General features: G+C 47.4%; 1 protein-coding gene and 1 long non-coding RNA gene across 2 annotated transcripts in view; both read right to left on the bottom strand.

Moving 5' to 3' along the window:
* Window positions 1-5,593, bottom strand: part of LOC135906586 (uncharacterized) — a 695,467-nt gene extending 689,874 nt beyond the window's left edge. The window contains exon 1 of the mRNA XM_065438042.1: window positions 5,589-5,593. The gene's annotated coding sequence lies outside the window, so the exon portion shown is untranslated. The remainder of the gene's footprint in view (window positions 1-5,588) is intronic.
* Window positions 5,594-5,741: 148 nt separating this feature from the next.
* Window positions 5,742-13,454, bottom strand: part of LOC135906596 (uncharacterized) — a 75,257-nt gene continuing 67,544 nt past the window's right edge. The window contains exons 2-3 of the long non-coding RNA XR_010565794.1: window positions 7,123-7,152; window positions 5,742-5,756 (exon numbers count right to left, since the gene is read on the bottom strand). This is a non-coding gene — a long non-coding RNA (uncharacterized lncRNA). The remainder of the gene's footprint in view (window positions 5,757-7,122; window positions 7,153-13,454) is intronic.

Here is a 13,454-nt window from a genome sequence, read left to right as displayed (position 1 = left end):
AGGTTCCAACGTCCAGTCACGAAGATGAGGAAGTAGATAAGTTCTATGAAGATGTTGAATCAGCGATGAGAAAAGTGCAAACACGCTATACAGTAGTAATGGATGGCTTCAATGCCAAAGTGGGGGGAAAATCAGGTGGGTGAACAGGCCATTGGCAACTACGGTGTCGATTATAGAAACGCTACAGGAGAGATGCTCGTAGAATTCGCAGAAAGGAATAAGCTGAGAATAATGAACACCTTTTTCAAAAAACGTAGCAATAGAAAATGGACTTCGAAAAGCGCTAATGGTGAAACAAGAAATCAAATTGATTTCATACATTCTGCCCATCCCAGCATAGTACGGGATGTAGAAGTGATAGATAGGGTAAAGTGCAGTGATCATAGGTTAGTGAAGGCGAGGATTCACCTCAATTTGAACAGAGAAAGAGTAAAATTGGTCAAGAAAAAGCAGGTCAACTTAGAGGCATTAAGGGTAAAAGCCGACAAGTTTAGGCTGGTACTTGCAAACAAATATTCAGCCTTAGAACAGCGAGAGGATGCTTCTGACGTGGATATAATTAATGAAAAACCGTAACGAGGCAGCAATTGAAGTGGCAGGCAAGGCGCCAAGGCTACCAGTAAGCAAGCTCTCCCAAGTAACAATGGACCTAATAAAGAAACGACAAATAATGAAGGTGTCCAACTTAAGAGATAAGATATAATTCGCGGATCTGTCAAAACTGATCAACAAACCGAAAATAAGCACTATAAGAAACTATAACGTGAGAAAGACAGAACAAGCCGTAAGAAATGGACGCAGCCTGAAATCAGTGAGAAGGTAACTTGGCATAGGCCAAACCAAGATGTATGCACTGAAATATAAGCAGGGTAGTATCATCAGCAATCTCGAACGTATAATAAAAGCAGCGGAAGAATTCTATACTGACCTGTAGATTACCCAGATAGCTCAGAAGTACTCTATTCGATACAATAATGAACAATGTGCAGAAACTCCTCCTGTAACTACAGATGACGTCACAAGGGCGTTGCAAGGCACGAAATGGGGAAAAGCGGCAGGAGAGGTTGGAATAATAGTCGATTTAATCAAAGATGGAGGAGACAGTGCTAGGAAAACTGGCGGCTCTCTATACGAAGTGTCTATCGACTGCAAGGGTCCCAGCAAACTGGAAGAATGTAAACATTATAATAATTCACACAAAGGGCGACATTAGGGAAATGAAAAATTGTAGGCCCATTAGCTTACTCCCATTATTATATAATATATTAAGCAAAATATTCTCCTATAGGATAAGACAACACTGGACTTTAGTCAACCAAGGGAGCAGGCTGGATTCAGAAAAGGATACTATACTATGTATGACATCCATGTCATTAATCAGGTTATCGAGGAATCCGCAGAGTACATTAAGCCTCTCTAAATGGCTTTCGTATATTACGAAAAATTATTTAATTCAGTAGAAATACCAGAAGTCATAGTTGCATTGCGTAATCAAGGAGTACAGACCGCATACGTAAATACCGTGGAAAATATCTACAGAAAATCCGCAGCTACCTTAATTCAACACAAGCAAAATAGGAAGATACCGATAAACAGTGGCGTAGCTAGGCCGTCTGGCACCCGGGGCCCTTAGGTCTTCTGTCAACCCCCCCCCCCCTTGGGTGTAGCCGGCGGAAAGAGGGGTGTCTTCAGACGTACATGACCCCCCCCCCCCTCTGGCCCCTGGCACCCGGAGCCCACGGCCACCCGGACCCCCTGTTGCTACGCCACTGCCTATAAACAAAGGGCTGGCAGAAGGAGACAAAATATCTCCAATGCTATTCACTATGTGGTTGGAAGTATTCAAGCTATAAAATTGGGAAGGTTTAGCAGTAAGGATCGACGGTGAATACCTCAGTAACCTTCGGTTTGCCGATGACATTGTTCTATTCAGCAGCGCTGCGGACGAATTACAACAAATGATTGAGGACCTTGACAGGGAGACTATAAGAGTGGGGCTGAACATTATTATGCAGAAGACAAAGACAATAATAAATAACCGGGCAAGGGAACACAGTTCAAGATCGCAACTCAGCCTCTAGAGTCTGTGAAGGAGTACGTTTAGCTAGGACAACTAATCACAGGGAAGCCTGACAATGAGAAGGAAATTCACAGAAGAGTAAATTTGGGTTGAATCACATATGACAGACGTCGTGAGCTCCTGACTGGGAGCTTACCGTTATCATTGAAAAGGAAAGTATACAAGCAGTGCATTTTACCGGTGCTGACATTTGGCGCACAGACTTGGAGAATGACAAAGAAGCTTGAGAGCAAGATAAGGACTGCGCAATGAGCGATGGAACGAACAATGCTAGGCACAACTTCAAGAAACGGAGAGTGGTTTGGATCAGAGAGCGCACTAGTATAGACAGTATTCTAATATACATTAGGAGGAAAAACTGACGCTGGGCAGGGGGTGACTAGGTGGTGCGACAAATTTAGGAAATTTGCGTGTGCTAGTTGGAATCGGTTGGCGAAGGACGGGAGTAATTGCGTCCTGCAGTTGACATAAATAGAATTATGATGCTGAAGATGATGATAATGATGATGATCAAATGCAAGGGTGCAATTACAAACCACTGTAACTCTTCATTTTAAACGCTGACGTGAAGCAGACAAATTTTCCTGTCTTCCCCTTTATTTTTATACCGAATTTTAGAATTGTTATTTCCTCTTATGTTCCAGAAAGGGGAAGCATTGTGGGCAGAGTACCCCATCTTTAGGAAGTCATTATCGTTTACGTTCATGCTCCCGGAACCAGTTCATCAGAACCTCTTGCGGCTTCCGAAGCGAAAGCAAGGAGCGAGGCCTTTCGGTGTGTGCACCGTGGTACGCACCTTATGTCTTAATTAGAATCCCCTGAGTCGCTTGCAATTGAAGAAATGATTTGGCACATGTAAAATTGTGGTTTCTTTTTCTCTGAAATATTCATGAATGCTGTGGCAGGTATTACAGATCTTGATTAGGGTGACTCACTCTAGCTGTCAACCAAGTAGGCTAGTGGAGGCAGGGATCTACACTGAAAGCATCAGTGTAGAACACGTGTTTATTACTTGGCGGATGTGAACATTTAGTGTTAATCAAGCAAAATGTCGTTAGTTTGATGGTTTCTGCAGGCACAATTTTGATAAGGCAAATTAAAATTAAAGGTTTAGTGCACATAGTAAATTTCTGTAGTTAAGTTAAACTTTAGTGCACTGTGAGGCACTGTACTAGTCTTCCTAGACACCTATACTTGTTTTGAGACGAAGTTAAGGTTCTGTGAAGCGCGATAATATCACTTAATTTAGCCTACCTTAGCCACTTCAGTAGGAAAAAAGCTTTGGTTTCAGGTAGTTGGTTCATTGTGCAAGTATATGCATAGGTGCATGTGCAGGTGCATAGGTGCATAGCTGCATACTAGGTAATATTGTAAATTTAATCTTATTTACTTGTGTGAAAATGTAACGGATCAATCCCAGCAGCACCAGGAAACCACTTTCATTAGGCAGCCGAATAGGAAATATGATACGCCCCTGTACTGCTTTGAAACAGGGAGGGATATTGCTGCAGAACGACAACGTACGCTTCGAAACCATGGGGTACCGACCATATATGAGTACCTTTATGTGACATAATTATAACCAAAGCGAGACCTGCGTGCTCACATGAGAATACGACACATTTCTAAATGCACTGTACTCTCAGTCAGGAACATCCATACGTTGTACAGGGCGTTATCAAATGAGTTGCGGTCTTAGAATATGGCATAAAAGTGTTTCTTCCACAATTTAGGTTACCAGTCCCATGCTTAGCAGCTCATCTAGTAACCTCTGGCATATAAGTGCATGCATTTCGTGATATAAATGCGTTTGCTCGCCAGTAATGCAGCGCATACGTCGTTTCGATCGTAGTTTCAGTACTTGGGGAGTTACGCACGTTTGTTTTACGTTTAACTTTCCATTCTATGCATTATTTTTGAAAAGATGAAGCCAATTGAAGATAAAGGATATTTCTACACGTTATACTGATCAGTCGTTCGAGGCTATACTTATGTTTTATTACAAGATGTGTTGTAAACTTCACGGGCATCACTGTAATCTAATTTTGTGTGCGTCAGTAAGTCTCTCAAACTATTATTCCCTTTGTCTTTTGACTAAACAATAAACACTTTGACGCTTTAAGACAGAAAATGGTCCATTCGAGTAACTCGGCGACTACACATTACATGCATTTCACCAAGCATAAGTGCAGGAGCTTCTTATGAAGGAATCAAACATTCCCCGCATGTAAGTATTGCGAATCCCGTCTAACGTGACCATGGTTCTACAACGTGAACGCTTTCACACTATTAGGAAGAGTACTAGCACTTTATTTTGAAGGAGGAAAATCTCTCTGTTAGGAGTACAAGCACTCTGTTTGGAGGAGTAGAAACACTCGGTTTGAGAGGTAGAAGAACTGGGTTTGGAGGAGTAGAAGCACTCGGTCTGGGGGAGTCCTATTAGCCTTGAGCGAAGAGTACTGGCACTCTGCGGAAGGGTACTAGTACTTCCTTGCGGTGGAAAAATGAAACGCTGCCAGGGGCAGTTATTCTACTCTCTCAAAGGCGGTCCATCTGCTTTCTAAAAGGGAGTGAAATATGGTACAAGTAGATACTCCCTCGAAGAGAGTTCTGGAAACTGTTTTAAGGGTGCGTGATCGACAAGGTGCTAGCCGGACTGAATTGGCAGACCTGTCTTCTTTACTTGTATGACGTTGTCGGGTTCACGGGAAATTTCGACGATCACCTTAGGGGGTTGCGAAATTGCCAGAGGCCATCAAGTTATTAGGGCTTAATCTGGTGCCGGAAAAGTGCCGTTTCGGTTTCGACAACCTTCTCTTCCTGGGCCACGTCATCAGCAAATATGTGTCATGTGGTAGTGATGGTAATATTACAGTGAAAAATCTGTGACTGTCTAAACCTTTTATTTGGCGAACTTGTACCCATATAAGCAAGTCACATTCCAAGCAAAGCAATAGCCGCGAAGACTGTCAGCGATCGTAGAAATCTGATCAGCGGCTCAAGCGCGAAGGATTTATTATATGAGTCATTGAAAGTACCAGAGAAATAGCTGGTGTGCGTGTGTGTTCCAGTAACTACTACACAATTCGCATCGCGCATACGTGCAAATCAGATTCCGCAAGGTTCCGTGACAGCGGAAAGCAGATAGAACCACTGACAATATTCAAGAAACTTCCGATACGTGCTGGCGCGTCCTGCACTGAGTGATAACATTGGTTAGGCGGTGAACTGCGGTCATCCGACGAAAGATAAAAACAGGTACAGGTGCCAATACAAACCCCATATCCGCACTTAGCCAACTAGACTTTACGTTGCTTTGCGAGGAAACAAGACCTGTCCATTGAAATTAATTACTGCAAGTTTTTGGCTGACATGTACAATAGCACATGCAAATTTCGATGCTACAGCAACTCGATAGGCACCATTTATGGGCTCCCTAGAATTTTATTTTATTTTTGCGTGTAGAAATCATGATGATCCATTCTAAAAAATATTGCAGGTCACTTACCCAGTTTCTGCACGTGCCCGCAGAAAATGCGATAGAAAAACAGAAGAAAAGAAGAATGTAAGAAAGAAAGCGAACCAGCGCCAAAAGCATGCACTGAATTCAAGGCAAAAATCAGGGAAATTCAGTCTCGAAATAAAGCAAACGTTTTCTTACCTGCCGTTGACACCTCTGTGGGACGGATAGAAAGAAATATTGAGTGTGTCAGATCGCAGGGGTAAATCGTGGCACACTTTAACAGTATTGTGCTCTTTTGCTACAGTATTGAAGCAAGCATCTACTGAGTGCGGCATAAACGTGGTAACGTGGAGGAAGAAGTTAAAAAGAATTGGGGGAGGGGTGGCTACGAGATGAAAGCATAGGAATATGGATGTTTGGATTGCAGTCGCCTCTCGAATGCCAGTGAAATGTTGTTTCGTTGATTCTCTAATTATGCCAAATTATTTGCCAAAAATTCTCAGTTATCGAAATGATAGTGAAAGATAAAATGTCAAATTGTTAATCGCTTCCGAAAACATAATATTAGGCCCTTTCCAAATGGCAACACTTCTCTGACTTTTTTCAGCGCTTGAAAGTTGTGGCGCCAGACGCAAAAAAAAGTTTGCGAAGCAAAGGCGGGCACCCACGTTCGCTCTCGTTACAGCAGTGCTCACAGAAGGAGCTTCAAAGAACCAATGCTATTGAATGTACCATTTGGTAACCAAGAAAAAGTTAAAACTCGACAGCGTCACTGTCCTCTATTACTTCCAGCTAGCAGTCGTGGCTCGGCTTTACAGCGAAGCTGTATTTGACTCGGGTCCATGGATTTATTCATCTCCGTCGACAGAACAATCGACCGAAGAAACATTATCATAATTCCAGCAAAAACTGCCCATCTCCCTCAGATTTGCAAATGCAATAACGGCCCAAGTATTTCTTTATATAAAGAAATGCACAAAATGAGTGTCTAAACCACATGATATCATAAGAAGCAAACAAATATTGACACCAAGGACAATGTAAGGAAAATTATTTGTGCTAACTAATTGAGTTATAGAGATGATAAATTATTGGAAGTAAAAGTGAATGAAAAAACAACTTGCCGCAGGTGGGAACCGAACCCACAACTTTCGCGAATTGCGAAGGTTGTGGGTTCGGTTCCCACTTGCGGCAAGAGAACAGGACAACCTGTTCAAAAACAAACGAAACCGAAGCACGTCTTCTTTGTCCTCTCCCAAATCTCAGCCACCCACTACACGGAGTCCGTTATTGCCCCCATCGTCGTTGTCTTCTAAGTAGAATAAACGCGTCAATGTAGACTCTTAATTGACTCACACCTAACAAAATGCATACCTTCAACGTCACTTGCTCCACAACATGGTTTAAGCAAGTGAGAACAACGCAGCCGGAACTTTTCAATAGAAACCGCTAGGATCATTTCTGCTGGTGAAGTCAATCTAAAGCAGAAAGAAGGCACTTTCATGCAAGCCTTATATATAATGCCAGACTTTTCACAAATGCGGGTGACTTCAAATTGGCTAACAGGCAAGAGGCTTACCGGACATGCTGCTCACTTCCGAAGCTTCCCCTGAAAATGGAAGGCATGAATAATGAGCAAATTCGCCCAGTGAAACATATGTGGCAATTGTGTTAGCGCATGCATTTAGAATTTGCATTGCGTATCACGTGAAGTCTACGCCACGCATATGAATATTCGATCCTCTCGGTAGATACACACACAGGCCAAACAGGAACAGGTGTCGTGCAACGAATAAATAACGTGGGCACGATAGTCAAAGGGGCACACGAGGAAATGCACCAAGAGCAAGAATGAAAGGCAAGTACGGGAAGACATATTCTCGGGCGTCTTGGTTAATGTTTGGCGAAGACATCATAGTGTGAATATATTAGACGCAAGAAAAACAACATCGAATACCGCACATACTACAACCACAGTTTCCTAGAAGAAGAGCAGGAGAAAACGTGGAGTAAAATAGGCATGCACGCATGTTCTTTACGGCAATGGAAAAGGAATAATAGAAACGGATCTCACTTGCAAATAAAAAAGACACAAGTATCACTGACGTGATCTGCGCCTCTTTTCGTGATATCAAAGGCTTCCAAAAGTTGCCCTGCAGTAGCGTCTTCGTTGCTGCCCATAATGTTAACTAGTGAAAGTGACGTTCGCACTTGCAAGTCAAGAAATGGCAGGCACATGCCATTTGTCTTCAGTCTTAATTGTAGGTTTGTGGTTCCTGTGCTAGGCCATTATAGAACCATCTTGCCTGATCTATTTAGGCCTTCGCACATGACACTGGTATCGAGAACTTATTGCGAGTCGCACATAAGGTGTCTTTAACATGTCCCAATATGTCAAAAAGGTTATCTTGCAATAAGATGATTATTGTGCTATAAACAAATGGTCGAGATAAGAAGTGGAGAGGACGCGCGCAGTGCGTCCTGCCCTGCGCGTATCCTGTGAACTTTTACTCACGTTGTCCGTGCGCTTACAGAGCAGTAACCGCCCTATTACAAGATCAACATCCACCAACAAGGCCTTCTTGCCGCACTGCTGCTCTACGGCCCGAAGGTGGCTGTCAGGTAAAGTGTGCCTGTAGTTTTCCTCGGCGCCACGTTGGCATGCTTTTTTGTGCCAGCGCATTTTAAACAAAGAGTAAACAAGCCTGGAAGATAAAAGAATCACCGTACATGAACTGCGCACCTGGCATTGTTTACCTGCTACCATCATCATGCGCACCGCCCATATAGCTCAAGCTGAACTGTGCGTTAATGACCGTGCACATCCGCCGTGTTCGCGCAGTCAGTTTGGCGTTGCGCTGCTAAGCCTTGAATCCTGGCTGCCGCGGCCGGATATCGAATGGGGAGGAATGCATAAACGTCGCTTTATTGTGCATTCGGTGCACGTTAATTGTCCCAAGATTGTTGATATTTTCACGTGGAGTGACGTGTGAAGAACACAGTAGCAATACTGCGAAATACGAAACTAACATTTATTGGGCGAACTTGTCCCCAGAAAAACAGGCTACACTTAAAGAACGGCGACAACGGCGAACACAGTCGCCGATCGTCAAAATCTGATCAGCGGGTCAAGCGCGTCGGCTTTTATAGATCAGTCCTAGAACGCTCCAGAGTAACCGCTGGGACCCGCAGGCCTTCCACAAAGTTCGACACTATTCTCGTCGCGTATACACGAAATCAGATTACATAAGTTTCGGTGACAACAGACAGCGGATAGAAGCATCGATAACATTCTAGAAGCTTCCGATAAATGCAGACGCGTCGTGCGCTGAGCGACAACATTTATTAGACGTCAAAAGCGCTCACCCGCTAAAGATAAATGACTTCAAGTGTCAACTCCCCCCTCTCGAAAGGCATCGTCCCGATGCTACAAACATAACAGGAGAGTTATGTCATCACCAACTTGTTAAAAGGCAACTTGTTAAACAAAGTAACAAAACAGCCAAAAACAAAGCCTAAGGTGACAGGATCCAAAAAAGTCCAAGGTTCATCCATGCGACGTCCCCAAAGTTCATTAGCGCTGGTAGAACGGCTTACGTCGCACAACATGAACTACTTCAGCTCGTGAGCAGCGCCGCTGTGATAGCGAAATGCCGTCTAGCACGACATCATAATCAAGTGCGCCAATGCGTCCGATGGTCTTGTATGGTCGGAAATTGCGGCGTAAAAGCTTCTCGCCCAGTCTTCGTCAGCGTATAGAGGTCAAAACCCAAACATGGTCGCCGGGCTGGTACTCGACGTAGCGTCGTCGAAGGTTGTAGTGTCGGCTGTCCGTCCTCTTTTGCTTCTTGATCCGCAGCCGGACGAGCTGTCGGGCTTCTTTGGCGCGCTGGAGATAGGTGGTGAGGTCACGATTCTCTTCGTCGCAGACGTGCGGCAGCATGGCCTCTAGAGTAGTGGTCGGATTGCTGCTGTAAACCAATCTGTGTTGTTTCTTGCACCGCTGTGTTCTAAGCAAAGGTTACGTATGGCAGGTCCGCGTCCCACGTCTTGTGCTCGACGGCGACGTACAGTGCTAGCATGTCGGCGAGGGATTTGTTCAGGCGCTCCGTAAGACCATTCGTCTGCGGCTAGTAGGCAGTTGTCCTCCTGCGGCTTGTCTGTATTGCAGAATGGCTTGGGTGAGCTCTGCTTTAAAGGCCGTTCCTCTGTTGGTGATGAGGACTTCCGGGGCACCATGTCGCAGCAGGATGTTCTCCACGAAAACTTTCGCCACTTCAGCTGCGCTTCCTTTCGGTAGAGCGTTAGTTTCAGTGAAGCGGGTGAGATAGGCCGTCGCCACGATGATCTACTTATTTCAGGATGTTGACGTCGGAAACGGTTCCAACAACGGTTCCTCCTGGTCGGCCAGGAGGTTCGATTGGCTATAGTAGTCCAGCTGGCCTTGTAGGTGGTGTCTTGTGTCGCTGACAGTCTCGGCATGTCTTGACGTAAAGGGCAACGTCGGTGGTCAGACGCGGCCAGCAATACTTTTCCTTTATCCTCGACAGCGTCCGGGAGAATCCGAGCTGCCCAGTGGTTGGATCGTCATGTAGGGCGTGCAGTAATTCTGGACGCAGGGCTAACGGAGCAACAAGAAGGTAGATGACGCGGACTGGGGAGAAGTTCTTTTTCACGAGCAGGTTGTTTTGTAGCGTGAACGCAGACAATCCGTGCCTAAATGCCCTAGGGAGAACGTTGGTGTTCCTTTTCAAATACTCGACGAGGCCTTTGAGCTCCGGGTGTGCTCGTTGCTGTTTAGTGAAATCTACCACGCCTAATATTCCAAGGAAGGCGTCGTCGTCCTCCTCGTCTTGCGGTGGGGCATCGATGGGGGCGCGTGATATTGACACGTGTACTTGTCTTTATCGGGCGACAAGTATTGTCGCCTAAACAAATGTTATCGCACAGCGCGGGACGCGCCTGCATGTGTCCGAAGTTTCTGGAAAGTTATCGATGCTTCTATCCGCTGTGTGTTGTCGCCGAACGTTGTGTTATCTGATTTCATCGCTTGACACGAATGGTGTAGAACATTTTAGAAGGCATGCGGGTCCCAACGTTTAATCTGGAACATTCGATGATTGCTGTATAAAAGCCGACGCGCTTGACCCGCTGATCAGATTTTCGACGATCGCCGACTGTGTTCGCCGCTATCATTGTGCTTTAAGTGTAGCCTGTTTTGTGGGCACAGGTTCGCCCAATAAAAGCAAGTTCTGTCTTTCATAGTACTGCTACTGTGTTCTCTCTTTACCGTCACTACCACGTGACATATGGTGGAGGTGCTTGTGCGTTCATGTACCGAACGCCCCAGCAAAGCCGCGATCCAAGTCCGAAGCCCGAGGGCAAAACCAACGTCGACCAAGACCAGCCACCAGCCAACCAAGACCAGCGAGCTAGCCGCCGGCTGCAAGGACTGCCCCCAGAGCACGGACTCCTACCTGACACGAGCAGGAAGATTGCCACGAAGTCCTCCCCAATGGCAGCCCCAGCATCCCCCGTCGTGCTGCAGCAGCCCAGGGAGCCCCCCACGTTCCGCGGTTCAACATTCGAGGACCCGGAAACCTGGCTCGAGACGTACGAGAGGGTCGCTGCATTTAACAGCTGGAACAGCGACGACAAACTGCGACATGTCTTCTTCGCATTGGAAGACGCTGCCAGGACGTGGTTCGAGAACAGAGAAGCCACGTTAACGACCTGGGACCTTTTCCGAAGCGCCTTCCTGAAGACATTCACAAGCGTCGTTCGCCGAGAACGAGCCCAAGCACTACTGGAAACCCGAGTGCAGTTGCCCAACGAGACCACGGCGATTTTTACAGAAGAAATGAGCCGCCTATTCCGCCACGCCGACCCGGAAATGTCCGAGGAAAAGAAAGTCCGGCTACTAATGCGTGGTGTTAAGGAGGAACTTTTCGCCGGTATGGTACGAAACCCGCCGAAGACTGTCGACGAGTTTCTTCGCGAGGCCACTAGCATCGAGAAGACACTCGAGATGCGAAACCGGCAATTCGACCGCCGCACCAACGCTACAAACTATGCCGGAGTTCAATCACTGGCCTCCGAAGACCTGCGCGAGGCTATCACGGCAGTCGTACGAGAGGAGCTTCAGAAGATCTTCCCGTCGTCGCAGCCTCAAGTGGCCTCGATCGCTGACATCGTCAAAGATGAGGTTCAGCGGTCGCTTGGAGTCTCGGAGGTGCAACCTCAATTACCGCACCCCCAACCCGAAGCGATGACCTACGCCGCCGTCGTACGCCGTCAAGGCCCTCCTCAGCGACCGCGCCAGGGCCCTGTAACGCCGCAATTTCGTCGTCCGCCGCCGCCGCCGCCAGCACGACCACCCGTCGCCCAGCGCACCTACGCGAGGAAGACGGACATTTGGCGTGCTCCTGACCACCGCCCGCTCTGCTACCACTGCGGAGAAGCGGGTCACGTCTACCGACGATGTCCGTACCGGGAGATGGGACTGCGAGGTTTCGCCGTCAACGCGCCGCGTCCACAGCTTGGAGAGCGCCCACGTGACATCGCCGATTACCTCGCCGCTACTCAGTGGAGCCCTGGACGGCCATCCCGTTTGCCGTCACCAGGACGCTACCTGTCGCCGCAGCGCCGACCATACACTGGCCCAGCCCGGGGCCGGTCAGCGAGCCCATATCCGGAAAACTAAAAGCAGCAACCGATGGAGGTGCGGTTGCTGTTCGTCGAACTGACGAAGATCCTCCGCCGCCGACGAAGACGACGACGAAACGATCTCGACGACATAACAACGACACGCCGCCGCCGCGACGAAGTCAGGAAGGCAAGACTACACCGACGAACGACTACTTGACGACGCGACGTTCCAACTTCAGTTCAACACGACGCAGCCGTGATCCGACGCCACGACCTAACTGCAACGCCAGACAAAGAACCACCGACCTCGACGTGCTTCTCGACGGCCACGCAGTCACTGCCTTAGTCGACACAGGGGCTGATTACTCCGTCATGAGTGGACACATCGCCGCCCAGTTGAAGAAAGTTAAGACTACGTGGGAAGGCCCTCAAATTCGAACCGCTGGAGGACACCTCATCACGCCGTCTGGAGTCTGCACGGCAAGAATTACCGTTCATGACCGGACTTACCCTGCCACCTTCGTTATCCTCCAACAGTGTTCACGAGACGTCATTCTCGGTATGGACTTCCTGAACCAACACGGCGCAGTCATCGACCTGAAGTCGAAGTCAATAACGCTGTCGGAAGATAAAGCGATACCGCCGGAGAGCCCTCGTAGTCACCACGCCTTGAGTGTGCTCGAAGACCAAGTGAGCATCCCGCCCCGCTCCAGCATTGTTATTTCGGTCGGCACCGAAATACCCGCTGACATAGAAGGTGTCATCGAAGGCGACCAACGTCTCCTGCTAGACCGTGAAATTTGCGTCGCAAGAGGGATCGCTCGACTGCATGGAGGGAAAACTGAAGTGTTGCTGACAAACTTCAGCCAGGAGTTCAAGCACATCAGCAAGGGCACGACGATCGCGTACATCGAGGAAATTGTGGAAACCGCTAATGCGTTTGTCCTCTCGGATTCCGCCGCATCTACTCCGACGACCATGGTTCCCGAACCAGACTACGACATTAATCCAAGTCTCCCAGTGATTAAGCAACAGCAGCTCAGAAGTCTGCTCCGACGATACAAAGGCTGCTTTTCGACGACATCGAGGATTCGACAAACACCAGTCGCCAAGCATCGAATAATCACCGAGGAGTACGCTCGACCACTCCGCCAAAGCCCTTACCGAGTTTCGCTGCGAGAACGCGAAGCTATAAGAGAACAAGACGACGAAATGCTGCGCGACGACATCATTCAGCCGTCCAAAAGCCCGTGGGCATCCCCT

The sequence above is a fragment of the Dermacentor albipictus genome, chromosome 5 (assembly GCF_038994185.2).
Source record: "Dermacentor albipictus isolate Rhodes 1998 colony chromosome 5, USDA_Dalb.pri_finalv2, whole genome shotgun sequence".
NCBI lineage: Eukaryota > Metazoa > Arthropoda > Arachnida > Ixodida > Ixodidae > Dermacentor > Dermacentor albipictus.
This window is presented reverse-complemented; position numbering and strand designations above follow the sequence as displayed.